Genomic DNA, 17,675 nt, shown 5'->3' on the forward strand with positions numbered 1-17,675 from the left:
TAGCTGTGAGTTCACCATATAAATTTACCAAATTGAATGAAAGAAGAAGGTGAATCAAATGGTCAAAATAGATAAATACATACCTGAAATTCTTTCAATTGAAAGACTGGATTTTTGGAAATTCTTATAACCTGGATTACCCAAAGGTTATACTTGGTGAAAAACAATAGAAAAAATTGGTATCAACAAAGATAAGCCTAAAGTTATGGTGCAGATAAAAAAAAAACAAAAAAAATAAAAAATTCACCTGCATAAGTGTGTGTACAGTCACAGACTTGAGATTAAAATAAACTGCGAAAATCAATTATGCCCAAACATGCGTGAGCTTCTGGGGCTTATGATCAGAGGAAACCTAATCTCAAAACTAATTTGTAAGTTCCATGATTATGTAACTATGGTATGGTATAGCTATTGATGAAACAAACAAATAGAATAATAAATAAATAATATTTAATTAGAAATTGTATATAAATATGAATCATTCAACTTGCATGTATGATTAAACATATGCTTGGCAACGAAATCGTTGTATGAACAAGGTATATGGAACAGTAGAAAAATGGATTATAGGTGCAACATATAAAGAGATCCAAATCAATAAAAATAAATAATCAAGGTATTTGATGAAACTATAGTGGTTGTGTCATCATATAGAACCTTAAATATTCTAACCCGTAGATTATAAGTTATGGTCAAAAACAACAAAGTTGCACCAAAAAACTCATAAATCATCATAGGGTTTATGAGAAAAAATAAGAGCAAGCGTGCTGATAACGTGTTATAAAGTAAGGAGAAGAAAGAGAGAGAAAAGTTGGGAGGAAGTAGAAGTCTATCATTCAGTCTCATTAGCCTCCTTTATATAGAGGTAGGGTTTACAACAAAGTAGATAACTAATGAGTATTTACATGGACATCCACATAGATAATAATATTTACAACAATGCTTTAATTTTAATAAATGCAATTTTCATTGTGTATGCTTTAAATCCGAATTTATTGGTCCTTAGAAGCATGTTTCTAGGCTTTGTCACCCTTTGAAATTATGTTGTGGGCAATTGTGATGAATAGATTGATAAATTGACAACTTATTGGTCTTGTTGCATCTAGGATTTAAGTGTGGTAACCATTAGCTAGCTTAATTGTAGGTAAGCTTGCTTGGGTCTCTATTATCTTGCACTCTAGGCCTCTAATTTTAGATATTGCGGCCTTAACCGGCGTAATGCCTAAATTAGAGAGTTGATTGTGGTCCTAACCGGCATAATCGATACACCGAAAGGATAATTGGTTTAGTAGCCTTGACCGGTACTAAATACGGGACTTAACACATATAGGAAATGCATGCATTTATGAAATTGGCACCGATATTTGCAAGACAGTTAGTGTGAATCACCCGACGCTTCCATATTCCCATTAATTTGAAAATCCAAATTTAATTTCTTGCTTGATAATTAGTTGTTTGCCTTTACTTTAGTTTGCTTTTAATTTAGTTAATTCCCAATTAAAAACTCCCAAACAAAATTCTACCTTCCATTGTGAATAGCTCATTTGGGCTACAAGTTAGTGGCTTTGATTAGGCTTAGTGTGAGCTAAGCCGAGCATTGCCGAGGCTTGGTGCCTTGTGAATATTTTATTTTACTTTATTTTATTTTTATTTTTACTTTTTCATTGTATGCTTTAGAGTCACTCTAGCGCCAATTACCTCGGTTAGGTCCAACACCTAATCCCCGAGGTACGATAATCAAGGTTTTAATACTTCCCTTACTTGACAACGATTCGTACGCTTGCGAAGAGTTTATGAACCAAGTCAAAATGAATAGGGTGGTTATGTGCAATCAACATGTATGTCAGTAGCTTTTTATTACTGGTTTAGTAACTTTGTACATGTGTCATAGTAGCTTTCTGTGTTTATGTCAGTAGATTTTTAGATTGCTTGTTTTTAGTCTATATTTTAAATACTAATATTTTGTTGTATCTTCTTGCAGAATTCTTTTTCTTTGCATTTGCAGTAGTAGATTCCAAAAATCATGTGAATTTGAATACTGAAGCCTCTATTGACCAAGAGATTATCCGGCCAACCAAGAAATGTTGAAATGAAGTCTGATGCTGAAGGTGGCAAATAATGTTTATGGTTAGCGTAGTGTGGTAGAGCTTGACAGTAGTTTTATACAACTATTGTAATAGATTTTCACAACTATGGTAATGGTTTTTTTACAACTATGGTAGTAGCTTTTTACATAATTATATCATTGTTGAACCCTGCATACTTTTTATAGCATTGAATATGTTTTCATTTCTCAATTATAGAGCTTTTTTATTTTGGTTGTATCCTTTAGATTTCCATATCTTTGTTAATCTTTGAGAATAGCTTTTTTCAATCTCTCAGAGTAGTTTTTGTTTTGCTTAGTTATTGCTTTTGGCGTTGTTGGGAGTAACTTTTGATGATGGTGAGAATAGCTTTCTAATGTTGGTGACAATAGTGTTTGTTGGTGGTGAGAGTAGCTTTTGGTGTTGGTGACAGTAGCTTTTGTTGGTAGAGATAGTAGCTTTTAGTTTCGTAGAGCGTAGCTTTTGTTAGTGACAGTAGTTTTGCTGGTAACAGTAGCTTTTATGACCTTGTCGGAAATCTCACCAGCGTAGCTTTTGTTAGTGGCAGTAGATTTTGTTGCTGGTGACAGTAGCTTTTGTGACCTCGTTGAAAATCTCGACAGCGTAGCTTTTGTTGCTGGTGATAATAACTTTTGTGACCTCGCCGGAAATTTCACCAGCGTAGTTTTTGTTGTTAGTGACAGTAGCTTTTATTGTTAGTGATAGTAGCTTTTGTGACCTCACCGGAGGTTGCCAGAAATCTCATCACAGTAGCTTTTGGTGTTAGTGACAGTAGATTTGTGATCGCCGGAGGTCGGCCGGAAGTTGGCCGGAGACCTACTGGAGTTGACCGGAGAGGAGAGAGAAAATGATTGTTGACTTTTTACTTTAGTGGTATCTATGTAAATATGTTGGTTTTTATATCCAAAATATAACACCTTTTTTAATCTAGTGGTCTTGTGAGGGAAAAAAAAGTTGGTGGCCTTATGGCTAAAAAAAACATTCAAATATGCACTTATATGTAATTAACCCATATTTTTATGGGTGAAAATTGTTAGGAATCTTAAAGGAGAAGCTACTTGATTCCTAAAAGGAAAATAAGTGAAAATCTCCTAACCTAAGCAATAAAAGAGGGACGTGATGGATCAGTTTGGACGTTCGGCCGCACAAGAGAAAAAAAAGAACTGCATCCTTTCTGCCATCATCCAGCCGCCATCCCTTCCTTTTCCTTTCTTCTAGTTTTTGTTTTGTTCATGACTATGTCTAGCTAAATACTTTTGTAGCTAGGGGCGATTTCAAAGCCCCAAACATGTTCAATTCATATTGATGACGATTCAGTTTTTGGTTTTCTATATTATCAATTGAGTGTTTGTTTCACCGTGTCTACAAGATGAATCTTTACTTGTTTGTTTAGGTGCACAACTAAATGAATAGGTTAGGGTTCTAATGCTAGGAGTAACACTAGATTCGTATATGTCATGTGTTCATTCCAATTGAGTAGCAAAATGTTTTCTTGAATTACATGTGACTCAAACCCTAGGTTTAGAAAGACTACCAACGTACTTGTGACCCTAGATTTATCCAAACCCTTTTAGTGCTTAATGATTTTGATATGTTAAACTTAGCGAGCTTGTGTCTAGGTTGCATAATTTGAAATAGATTACGTAGTGAGCTTGTATTACTTAACGAGGAACTAAGAAAGGGTAATGGGTTAATTCGAGCTTGTGAGTTAACTTCGGGTAAATTCAATTGAGAATTAAGATTCCATAACTGAGTTTTGATGTGATTGAGTGTGTTTGGTGGTGGATAATTGATAGGAGCATAAAATGTGATAAATATAATGTGAAACCTTTATACTTTTCTTAGTTATTTCCTTTAAAAAGTCAATTTTAACTTTGTTTTCTTTTTAGGTAGTTTGTGGAGTGATTCAAGAGAAATAAGAGCTGAAAGGGATAAATGGAGCCATAGATCATGAATTAATGATGCAGAGGACCACGTTTGATCAACCATTTGGCCAGAAATTATAAGGGAAGTCCACGGAAATCGTTGTGCAAAACAGTTGCTGCAAAGCAGAAAACTGCAGTTTCAGAATCAGCTTTCTGGAAACGGTTTTGAGGAGCAATTCTTGCATCATTCCATCTGCACCTATGAATAAAGGGCCAGCTATCCTTGAATATATAATGTTATACTTCAACAAGAGCCAAATAACTGGTCAAAAGTGTCAATGAGGCAGTAGGAAATCAAAGTCGAAGTATGCTTCCCGATAAGGCAGAAACTGTCAGCTTTTCACGAAGCTTTTTGGGAGATCTTTTCCGGCCATTTTCTTGGAGTTTTTCCAGAATTTTGTTGATAAATATACAATATATGATGTCATAGAGCACGTGGGAGTCAAGAACCATCCAGAAAATTGTCAAGACGAAGTCGTTCCTTGTCCAAGAAGGAAGCTTCAGAGTCAGAAATTGAATCCTAGTCAAAATAGGACGGTTTTGCAGAATTCTTCTTTGGACGGATTTCCAGGGCATTTTTGGAAGGTTATTGCTGCTGCAAATATGAAGGAGAGTCCTAGAATGATTCCTCAAGATTTTGGGAAGATTATTAAGGCTTGAAAATCATTTAATTATGCACCAAGTAGAGTAATCCTCAAGCAACTAGGAGAGGCTTTCAAGCGGAATTGGAAAAGGAAACTTGGGCTGTGTATTCTATATATACAGAGGCTCTGAACACGTTGAAAAACACCATCCTACAGCGCCATCTTCTGCTCCCAAACCCTAGCACACAAAGTCTCAAAACTTCCCAAGTCTTCAAGAAGGAAAATCGTGCACATCACCATCCATCTCCATCAAGCTTCTGCCGTGACTTATCTTGAAGGAGTGCCTGCATCTAAGGCTGCCTAAAAGTGAATTCGTGGCTCTCATACTCTCCCTTTTTACGGTTTTTATTATCTTGTAATCTGATACTCATGTTTTTAATTGTTGAATTTAAGACGATGTGTGACTAGTTATCTTTTGTTAGGGGCGAGGTTTGAAGCCCCAATTATGTAGAACATATGTTTGTTTAAATTTAGTTTCTTGATCTTTGGTGTGGATTGGTTGTTTATCTCTAATTGATTGAAAACTTTTGCATGTGTTTGTTTTATGGTGGCCAACATAGAATTTATGCATGTAATTGGAGCTAGGTTTAGAAAATAATTCACCTAATCGTCTTGTTTTCTAATCCACAAGTATGCAAGGCTTTGAACAAAAGTTGATGTTTTAAACAACTAGAAGAGCATGCTAGGTAGGCGTTCCACACTAGACTGCAACTCTATAATCAATCATTTCCATGAGATCTTAATGCTTCAAATATGTTGACACTATATGTGTTGTTGATAGGATAGCGTTCTATACCTTGATTGCATGTTTGATAGGCTTAGCTATTGTGCGTTCACGTAGACTAAGTAATTAGGGAAACATTAATAAGGGACATGATCTGCTCCGACTTGTTTCTTGGTTGATTTCTGTTCACACCTTAGTAATTGAAACTAGGTTAATTTAACATTGTTCGAAAGTAATTGGTGGTGGATTTCCGAGTCTCTAACGTCTTCTCCATATTGTTTTTCAAACTCTCAAATCATTTTTGCTTTCTTATTTTCCTTTTATTTTCGTAGGAACATAAAAACCCCAAATCTATTTCAACTTAGGATTGCAATACACCCTTCTATCCCCATCTTGTCCTGCCATCTTTTTCCCTCTTTGATGTTTTTCTTTTTCTTAGTTTTGTTATTTGTTTTGTGCTTTAGTTAGTTTTGTTTTGTTTTATTTTGTGTGAATTATAAAGTTACCCTCAATCCCTGGCTTGAACGATCCATGCTTACTCTATATTGCTAAGGACTACATCTTGCAGGGTTAAGTTGAGCGCTTGTTTTTAGCGTATCAAGAATGAGTCCTTAGCTTTGTTTCTATCAATAGTTTTAAAGTTATAAAATCTGTTTCTGCTTTGTTATCTTTCTGTGTTCAGTTTTACGTGAATTATTTCATATATCAAATCAACTCCGATTGTTCTAAAATTTTGTATACGTATTATTCAATGTGTCTTTAGTGTCCTGTAAAATTTATAGAAAATTCCATCGGGTTTAGGTTAGTTTATTAATTTATGTTCGTTAACTGTTCAGTAGCATGGTTTAGAGTAGTTTGTGATATTTGTTTAGCAGTTTAGGAACAATCTTCAGCGGTTAATGACCCTTGCTTGATCTCTATATTACCAACGATGATATTTGAGTGCAAGGTTTAAGTTGTACATCCTTTAGATGTACCAATTCCCAAATAACAGACTATATTGCGTGCATTTGATATGAAAAAAGTACAAATGCTCCACTTGTGATAATCAAGATTTTATACTTAACTAGAGTATCATGAATCATGATGCAGGTATGCTTTGCCACCTGCTTTGATTCAAATATTCTCAGCGATCTCAGGTTGAAAGAAGGCAAACCAATGTCAATAGAAGTAAAGTTGGCAAATATTATTATCAGGTTGGTCACTGGAGTGTTGTTTATTTGGTAGAATTTGGTGCCACTTCACCTTCCAAACTTTTTTTTTTTAAACTTGCAGTGACAGCAGTAGGTCCGTCTTTTCATGTAAGTCTTGTGCTACTCAATCCATTCATCAGGGATTTACTTTAAAAAAGAAACTTGTCTGCGGTAGATGTGCTATTTCAGTTGAGGAGTTCACCAATGAGATGGTAAGCTAACATTTTTCTGCTTCAAATTCTTGTTTATTTTTTATTTTTTATTGATATGTACATACAGTACAATTGATGAAAACCTGCAGAGGCATCATAATTGAAAGGACTTTCTGGATTTTCTTCTCAAGTCTAAATAGCTGAAATTATGCATATGTTCATGTTATCTGATGATTTTCTGCCGTATAGGTTGGTGCAAAATCTTGCAACATAAGATTTTTGAGAGCAAGGGTGCCAGCATGGATTAAAATTCATATATCAGTTGCCATACCATTTGGAGCCTTTGAAAAGGTCCTATTAGAAGATGTTAATAAGGTATTGTTTACAAAAGAGACCTGCTGATTGGTCTTTCGACCTATATATTTGTTTTACACTGAATTTTGATTGTATATCAATTCTATTTTCATTCAATCGAATTTCAATTCTAGCGTACCAAAATCACACTGTATTCTCTCTTACTATTCCCTGACTCAGTCCTTTAGTTACCCAAAACCAAGAAAGCTGGTTCTGATTTTGATCACTCATTCGAATATTCTTTCCTCATATGTTACCCTCTTTTCAGATCCATCTGTAAATGTAGGAAGACCTATCAGAATGGCAATTTAATTTTCTCAAGAGAACTTTTTGTGTATCTATACTTTTGTCACCAGAAAGGAATGCCACAAGTTCATGCCAATGCTTTTGTCGGGTGTCTATAATTTGACCCATAGTCAGTACTCGTTGTTGCGTTTTTTTGTTGCTTTTCTTGTCTTGGGTTTTTTGGCTTGTCCCCTGTTTTGAGTTTCTTTTATTTTGGTCACATTGGAAGGGGATTGAAACTCTGACCTACTCTAATCCTAACGCAAGTTAGGGGGGGCTAACCTATGGGTCTCATTAGAAATATATTTGTTGATTATATCAAAATTAGCATCTAATTCTACTTAAAGGTTCTCTTGTGAAAGCGTATTTTTATTCCTGTCTGCTTGTTGCAGCTTTTGAAGGGGAATCCCAATTGTATCTGTGCCCGACCCCCTAGCGGCACTGATGCTACACAGACATGCGTCTGTGTGGCATCCATATAGATGTATGTATGTGTGTGTGATCATATATATCACACACAAATTTATATTATTCTTAGTTCCATGCACAGATCAGATCTATCACCATCACTATCATCTATCAAATGAGAAGGAAACACAGAGAAAAAAAAACCAACAACAACAGTAAGCTTGAACATTTTATTTCTTTTTGCAGGATATATAGCATATAAGATTTCTTCATTTTACAAATGTGTGAAGAGCGGAGACCTCTCTAAACTTCAAGCAATACAAGAAACTATACAAATGAATGCTCCTTTTTCTTTGGTAATGAAACTATCATTAAGTTTACTATTGATTATGTGTTGTAAAACAGAAAAAAATTTGAGAGAGAGAGATAGAGTTTGGACACAGAGAATCATATTGCGTGTCTATTCATCTCACCATGAGGGGGTTTATATAGGACTACATGATGTATACAAATAGGCAACGTTTAATAGCAACGTCAATTACTCCTATTCACAATCATATCAATCACTAATCTATAGTGAAAGACATATATGACTCTCCATCTATTTACATGATATTAGCCATAATTATTTACAACACTCCCCCTTGGATATTTCATGTCAATAGTGTTGCCTAGGCTGAGCGCTTCTAAGTTGCCTCGTCAAAAACCTTGCCAAGTAAAAAAAACCCCGTGGGAGAAAAACAACATTGGTTGTGGGAGAAAAACAACCTTGGTTGAAGGAGAAAAAGAGCACAACGTGCATGAATGTGGAGTAGCCATATCAAATAGAGATAGGTGAAGTCTTCTTATCAGCATCATAAGTAGATAGTATGTCTACGAGAGGGATGCATTAGAGTTGCTACACCAAAACCTTGCCCGGTAAACCCAGTGGGAGAAACTCGTGGTCGAAGGGAAAATATGAGCAAATGCAAATATGTCAAATCAAAGCATCTTCAGGATGTACTATAATTGGGGTGACCATGCTAAAGATGTGCCTCGTTAAAACCTTGCCAGGTAACAAAACCCAGTGGGACAAAATAACCCTGGACGATGGACGAAAAAAGTACACGATAGTCAAGTGGGTATGTTTCAGGATACTCCCCCTGATTTCGACTCCCCTTGAAAATTACATGTTAGGTAATTCAGATAGTTTACGTAGATGAATATATTGAACATGCTTTTAGAATGTATACTTTGATAGTGACTTGGTGAAGAGGTCTGCATGATTGTCTTCAGATCAAATCTGCTAAACTTCAATCTTCTGATGCTCTTGTTGCTGCTGATTGAAGGAGAACTTCGGTACAATATGTTTGGTGTTGTCACCTTTGATGAAACTTGTCTTTATCTGCTCTATGTAAGCAGCATTATCCTTGTAGATAATGATTGGTTCATCAGTGGTGGAATGCAGTCCACATGTTTTGTAACGGCTCTTAGCCCTGTATATTCACATATTGCTTCTTGAAGAGCTAGTAGTATCTTAGCATCATTCAAAGAGGTAGCAACAAGTGTCTATTTCATAGACCTCCAAGAAATTGTAGAATTCCCAATGGTAAAGACATAACCAGTTTGGGAACGTGCCTTGTGCGGGTCTGATAGATGGTCTATATCAGCATATCCAACAAGGCAAGCATCATTCTGAGGATCAAGGGGGTTTGATCCATTCCTTGATGGAGTTAATGCGTAGGGATAGAATAAGCCCATATCCGCCTTACCTCTAAGGTAGCGAAAAATGTCTTTTATGCCATTCAAGTGGCGGCATGTTGGCGCAGAGCTATATCTAGCTAACAAGTTCACATCAAATGAGATGTCCTGTCTATGTCATTAAGCCAAGTACAATAATGCGCCTATTGCACTTAGAAATTGGACTTCTGGCACCAATATCTCTTCGTTATGATCTGCAAGATGATACGGTTCTTTCTAGACTTCAGACGACCATAGGTGTGCTTGCTTTTATCCTCATTAAAGCATCTTAACATCTTTTGGATGTAATTTGGTTGATGGACCAAATTTTTCATCTACATTGTGCTTGTGCTCCAGGTCGAGACAATAATTTGTTCTCCCAAGGCCTTTCATCTCAAATTCTGACTTCAGGTGCTTTGCGGTTTCCTTGATCTCTTTAGGAATATCAATCAAATTCATGTCTTTGACATAGACCGCACAATTGCAAACCTGAAACTTGTTTCTTTAATAAACACGCATGGGCATAGTTTATTATTCACATATCTCATCCCGATCAAATATTCACTTAGACGGTTATACCACCTCAGTTTAGATTATTTCAATCCATAAAGTGAACTCCTCAAAACTAATGGAGAGCGTGTTCCGTGGTCTAGAACTATTTGCATCGGGTATCATAAGTCCTTCAGGAACTTTCATGTATATCTCTGTATTGTGATCCCCATAGAGATAAGTTACGACCACATTCATAAGCTGCATATTTAGTTTTTCAGAAACTACCAAACTGATAAGATAGTGGAACGTTATGACGTCCATTATGGGAGAATACGTCTCCTCGTAATCAATCACAGGGCGTTGAGAAAATTCTTGCTCCACTGGACGAGCCTTGTGTATCACAATCTCGTTTTTCTCATTACGCTTCCTTACAAATACCCATTTAAATTCTACGGGTTTAACATGGGGAGGTGTAGGAACAACAGGTCCAAACACCTTTCTCTTTGTCAAGGAATCTATTTTGACCTAGATTGCTTATTTCCTTGTTAGCCAGTCGTCTTTTCATTGATATTGATCAACAAAGCAAGGTTCGAGGTCATCACATATTATAGATTCGGTGGCCACAACAAATACTAATATATCATTGATGATGATCTCATTCTAATTCCAAATCTCACTAAATTTACTGAGTTTCTCTATTCTCGGGAGTGGGTTCACCTGTTGGAGCATCCGCCAACATAGTCTCTTCTAGGACATACCCATAATCCGGATTTATCTCGTGAGATGAATCGGTTTGAGATTGCGATGTTAAGAGGATTCATTTGTTCCAAGTTTATCCTTTTCTTGGGATAAGAATCCTTTGAACCTAATGGTCTACCTCACTTCAGGGCAGGGACATATGACTGGTTAGCAGCCATGGTCGTACCTCGTCCATCTGGGACGACACATCCTACAGGGACGTCTATCCTTGCAGGCATATTTGCAGCAGGTATATATGATCTCGTCACTTTAGCTAGATCAGAGAAAGCGTCTGGCATATTTTGGGCTACACTCTGTAGATCTAGAATTCTCCGCACTTCATTATCACATTGTGCAGTTCGGGGATCAATTAAGATGAGACATAGTGGAGACATTCCACGTCAATTCACGTCGTTCATTAGGAATGGTAACGTTCTTATCTCCCCCTAATGGCAGGAAGACTGTCTCATCAAAGTGACAATCCACAAATCTAGCGGTAAAGAGATCGCCTGTCAAGGGCTCGAAAGAGCACATAATGGATGAGATTCATAATCAACATGTATGCCCATCCTTTGTTAAGGGCCCAATTTTGTACGTTGTGACGGCACAATTGGCAGGAGGACTGCATACCCAAATGCGCATAAGTGCGAAACATCAGGTTTGTACCCAGTCACCAGCTGTAATGCGGAGTAAGGTTGGTAGCAGTGGGCCTCAACGGGACCAACATAGCTGCATGCAAGATTGCATAGCTCCATGCAGAAATTAGAACTTGGTGCGCATTACCAAGATTCTATCTGCGAGACCATCTTGGGTGTGAACATAGGGAACTAAATGTTCAGCATCAATCCCAAAGGATATGCAATAATCATCGAAAGACTTCGATGTAAACTCTCCGGTATTATCAAGTCTTATGGACTTTATGGGATAATCCGAGTGATGAACCCTCAATTTCATGATCTAGGTGAGAGTTTAGCAAAAGCAGCGTTTTCTTGCAGACAATAGTGTAACATGTGATCACTTTGTCGATACATCAACCAAAACCATTAATATTTAACTGGTCCACATGGTGGTTGGATATGTCCACAAATTTCCCTTGCATTCTGTGCAGAAAAATGGTGGTGTATGTACTAGTCTTTGTATATGATGGTCTAGTATTAAATATTCTTAACGAGTATAGCATAGCGTGTCATTATATACAAGACCCTTATTCAGAAGGGGATGCACCTGCGATGAGTTGAGGATACAGTGCATCATACTTTGACTTGGGTGTCCCAAACGGTCATGCCATAGTAAGTAGTTGCTTGAATTAGTTAGCTTCTAGCTAACAGATTTCAATTTCTCCAATGTATGCTTCTGGCCGCACACTCGGAGGTTATGCAAAGATATTCCACGCATTTTTCTCTGTGGTTTCAACGTGGTAACTGTTGATTCGAATATCCTTAATACTCAATAACGTTCTTCTGGAACGTGGAGAATATAAGGCCTCATTAATGGTAAGTTCAGTATCATTGGACAATATAAAGTAGGCTTTGCCATAGCCCTCTATCAGGTTGGATTGCCCTGATACAGTTGTCACAGAGGTATGAATAGACAATAAGTTTGGAAAACATCTCCGATCTGGGAGTATGGTGTGTGTAATAGCACTTTTAACCAGACAACAAACTTCCCATAGATTATGTCTATTCATTTATTTAATTCAATGGATCACATGTATAAATAAGTTTATTGAATTAAATACATTCGAACATAACCACATCTTCATAATCCAAAATGATTGAAAACATAAATCACCAAAAATAATCCGAAGATGTTTCATTCATTAAGATGAAATAGATATGACACAAGGGACCAATTATACTCATGTCTTCGAGTTCTAATCCTCTGTATGTTCAGTAACTGCCTGAAAATTCATGATCTTTAGTGTGGAATCGACAGAAAATTACCCTTCAATAAAGTTGGTATTTCGAGTTCCGCGACTGGCGTAATACTCATCTACTGCTTCGACTATAGCACAACAGGTGCGGGACTAGCAGTTAATTCCTCCACATCGATAACAAAGATCATGCTGATTCTGGTGGTAGCGGGCCGGACCAGTGTTCCTTTCAACTTGGGCCTTGGCCACATAGAGCTTGATTACATGGCCTCTTGGGCTTTGGCCAAGTGGCAGACGGTCATATGGGCTAATTTTGTTCTGCCAATCATGTCTTGCTTCAAGCAAGAAAATGGTCATCTGATGGTGAAAGTGCTCTTCCAGAGCGACCCAAAGAGTCTGTATATCCTCTTCATCGGATACTCAACTTGGAGTGTTTACTCCATATGTTTCCTTTTTGAAAGTTATGACACTCATATTAAAAGCCTCAATGACGACATTGTTAGCATTGATTGTTGATCTCATCTTCTTTGCAGTCAGATGAATTTTCACATCTTGAGTTCACTTTAGATAGTTTCTTCTAGAGACCTCCAAAGCAACAAAGTCAAACATGTTGAGATTTGACATTTCTTACAGGAAAGGAACAAATAATATTAGTGCTTTGGGTAATATCATCCATAAGCAAGTAATGAGAACTTCAGGTTCTATAACATGGTATGAAAAATCGGATTAGACATGTAAAATCTACTGGTTTTATCATGTGTGGTGAATTTATGAAAGGAAACTTCAAGTTTCTTAAACGGCATTATCAAAACTACAAGTTCGATTTATATATAAACTACGGGTTCATTTAGAACTTCTAGTACATTAGGTACCTGCATTTTCTACACATATATTCTAGTGCAAAAATTTAGACAAGTAACACAATAATATTGAATAAAGTAAATTGTAATAATATCGATCTCACAAATTGGATAAATGGAAATCATAAATCAATTGAGATATTAATCGCATGCTAGTAATATAACAGATTAATTATCACACAATTATGTGAATAAATGCTTCTGGCAATTAATTACACATATTAAATATGGTGAATCTATTTACAATATCAAATCATTTTTCATTTTATTTGATTCTGATGGATCAAAGGAGTGAGCTTGATAGTGAAGCCTATTGGACTTAGTCTGCGGGCTCGTGACCTAGACTTTCATGCGCTAGTCAAAGAGTATGTGAGGCCTGCTGGGCTGCTAGGTCCCGTGGAGGGAGAGTGGGCCTGCTGGGCTTTGGTTGGTCTGCCAAAGAATGAAAAATTATTACTCAACCCTTTCGGTAACTCCAATTGAATATGACCAGGTAAGGAAGGATGAGGTTTAGGTGGAGCGAGGCTCACTTAAGTACACAGCCTCATTTGAACCTTACCTAGACATCGCATCCAACTGGATGAGCCTACTTTGAGAAGATTCATAACTTTTGTCATGGTAACATGTAGTGAGCTACTATTCTGGCCTTGCAACTTGGGCCTGAGCGTCTGACTCGAATTTGTTGTTATGACTTTGAGCTTGATTTGAGCTTCTGACTCAGCCTCTATGAATATTCACAATTATAACATAACCAAATTCAATATATATTATTAAATCGTAATGTAAATAAATTAATGCAGCGGTTATGTACCTAAGGAAATGGGTTCAAATCCCATTAATGCTTCTGGCATTACGTACAGGTAATAAATTTGGCAAATGCTTCTGGCACAATATTTATGTAATAATCATGTAATAATTTAGCCATAATGCTTCTAGCATAAAGAATTATAATGGCAGATTCAAATTTGTGTAACAAAAAATTAAGCCCATAATTCACGCAATATACAAGATTCAGATGTAGTAATAAAAGATACATTGTGAAATTATTATGGCAATTGTTTTGGATAAATGTCAATCAAAACCAAAACATGAATTGAATCAATTGATCAATCACCAATTAAATGGAGTTGAATATGCTTCCAGCAGTATTAATATTAAATGGTGGTGATAATTACCAATTGGCCATAATGGCATAGTGGACAACATGTTGGGCTGGTACACACTGTGTTTGGGTTCGAATCTCAGAAATAGTAAATTTTATTTTTGCATGATTGATTGATACTCTCTAGTTGTGAATTGGTGCTACTGGACCAAGTGCAGCCAAAGTATCCTAATTTTTTTTCTTTTCCAATCAAACAATCCAAAACACATGAACAAATATATACAAATACGTATACCAAGTAAATAAATCATGTAGGATTTGCTAGGGTTCATGCATTATGGTGATTTTTCATATTCAATCAATAGGCTTCAATAAGCAAGAAGCATGAATATAAAATTAGATTTTGGAAAACATTACTTGATGAAGGACGGATGAATCTTCAGCTTATGTGTGCAGAACTAAGAAGGTTGTCTTCTCAGCCAATCCAAGAGCTATTTGCCTCTTATGGACAGCTCCCACTTCAAATGGTGTACATGTCTCAAAACGATTCCAATAAGGCTGAAATTTGGAGCGCAGATAGAAGAGGCAGAGACGAACAACTTTGATGAAGGAAATATTTTGATCTGAGGTCCCGATCAAGAGGTTTCGAGGCGTGAAAACAGGCTGCAGCAGGGGGGGTTTTTTTTCTTGGCTAGGACTTGGGTTAGAGGTTCGTGCTGATAACGTGTTGTAAAACAGAAAAAATTTTGAGAGAGAGAGAGAGAGAGAGAGAGAGAGAGAGTTTGGACACAGAGAATCAGATTGTGTGTCTATTCATCTCACCATGAGGGGTTTTATATAGGAGTACATGATGTATACAAATAGGCAACGTTTAATAGCAACGTCAATTACTCCTATTCACAATCCTATCTATCACTAATCTATAGTGAAAGGCATATATGACTCTCCATCTATTTACATGATATTAGCCATAATTATTTACAACATTATGTTATGGCTCCTACTGCATTATACATTAGGTTAGTAACTTGAATTCAACCTGCATTAGTATACTGTGTATTTGAATCTTTTGGTAGAGCCATCAACTTAAGAGCATAATGGAGAGTTCAAGAATACCTTGGCCCGGTGATGAAGGTGATGAGAGGTGGAATCAAGCTTGGTGTGCAATAAAGAAGGTTCGAATGTCAATCATTAGCTTTGTGCTGTTCCATCAGGTTAAGTTGCTTTAGTCTCATAAATCGCAAGTTCAAAATGCATACAACCAAAAAATCTAGGAAATATTTTGGTTGTATGTAGATTTCTCTCTCTTCCTTTTGGGCATTTTGTTCGCATAACAGTATACTGTAAGACATTTTGTTTATAGTGGACTAGATTTCAATGAGTTTGAAGTTCCTCTTGTAATCAACCGTTGGATTTTGTTATGGTTCTTTAGAATTGAGCGGATTTCATAAAAAAGAGAAGAAAGAAAAGATCATAAGTTGACATGAGTATCCCTTCCAAGTAGATAATCATAAACAAATGCATTAGGACAACTGTTTCAGGAGCACCTAAAACTCATCATACAGTTGTAAGAATGGATTAATTCTCTTATCCCTGGTTACATTTCATAGGCCAATATTTTCCCATACTACATTTTTTTTTTCATGATCTTCAATCTTCAAATGGATGAAAGATTTGAAAATGAAGGTCTGAATAAAACTTCTATTCAAGTCAAAGAGATTGATAAAGTATCAGATGGAACTGGTAGCAGTGTAGAAAAAATACTTGAGAGAGGGAAGATTATTGGGCAAGACTATAAGACTGTGGTGACTTAAGATCCATCATATGAAGCTATTATGACATGTATTGTTTTCCCTATTCTTAACAGGTTTGGGCTTCAAAGTGGAATGAGAGAGCTTTTATTAGTTGTAAGAAAGCTAAACTAGATCATGAGAATATATGCATGGCTGTATTGATTCAAGAAACCATCTGTGCGGATTATGCCTTTGTTATTCACACAAAGAATCCCTTGTCAGGGAATATTGCCGAAATTTACACAGAGGTATGACTCGTCTCTGAGTTTGAAATATCTCCTCCACCACCCCATCAAATGTGACTCATGCAAATACAGATAGTTAAGGGCTTGGGAGAGACTTTGGTGGGTGCATATCCTGGACGAGCCATGAGCTTCATAACCCAAAAAGCCAATCTAAACTCTCCTATTGTAAGAGAGACTTTTAATATATCAGATGACAATATTTGTTTCATTAACAAATGGACATCTCAAGCATGACTATGGCTCTCAGGTTAATTGTTATCCAAGCAAGCCAATAGGGCTGTATAGCAAGCAGTCTATCATATTCATATCAGACTCAAATGCTGAGGATCTGGAAGGATATGCTGGTGCTGGGCTTTATGACAGGTTTGCCCTAAAACTTGAATTTAACAATATGCATGAATGAAGTAAAGAACAAAGAACTTCCATCTTTTCACTCCTGGACTGGATGAATCAGCTTCAGAAAGTTACGTGCTTTTTGGTTACATATGGAGGTTTTTAAGACTAGAAAAACCTAGGATATCTCACAATTAATTGTCATAATGACGTGGTTAAAAGTTCAAACCATCCAGCCTTATGTAATTGAAATTTGAAATCGCCAGTCAGTCATTGGTTAACTTCTCTTTGCCATTGATCAGAAATAGTTGAGTTCAAGTAGATTCATTTTGGTTGGCCTCGACAGTCACTTTCCACAATCACTTGGTATAGGTGCAAAGAGGCAATTTGACCAGATCAGTTTCTGCATTCTTAGTAAAAAGGCATTTATTTGAAATGGAAGAATGTGTTCAAACTTCAAAGTATTCTTTTCTCTTGCCTTCTTCCCAAAGGGAGCCATATAATGGTTGCCATAATGTTGCAGTGTAATCATGGATTAAGAGGAGAAGATTGTATTGGATTACTCAAGCGATCGGATGATCATTGATAGGGTCTTCCAAGTCTCACTCTTCTCAAGAATTGCAGAGGCGGGAAAGATATATTAGAAGGCCTTTTTGGTTGCCCTCAGGACATTGAAGGTGTGGTAAAAGATGGATTGATATATGTAGTTCAGTCAAGGCCACAAATCTAG

At 36.6% G+C, this 17,675-nt stretch overlaps 1 pseudogene; it reads left to right on the plus strand.

Moving 5' to 3' along the window:
- Positions 1-17,675, plus strand: part of LOC112178263 — an 86,145-nt pseudogene extending 68,470 nt beyond the window's left edge.

Source organism: Rosa chinensis, chromosome 7 (genome assembly GCF_002994745.2).
Source record: "Rosa chinensis cultivar Old Blush chromosome 7, RchiOBHm-V2, whole genome shotgun sequence".
In the NCBI taxonomy this organism is placed as follows: Eukaryota; Viridiplantae; Streptophyta; class Magnoliopsida; order Rosales; family Rosaceae; genus Rosa; species Rosa chinensis.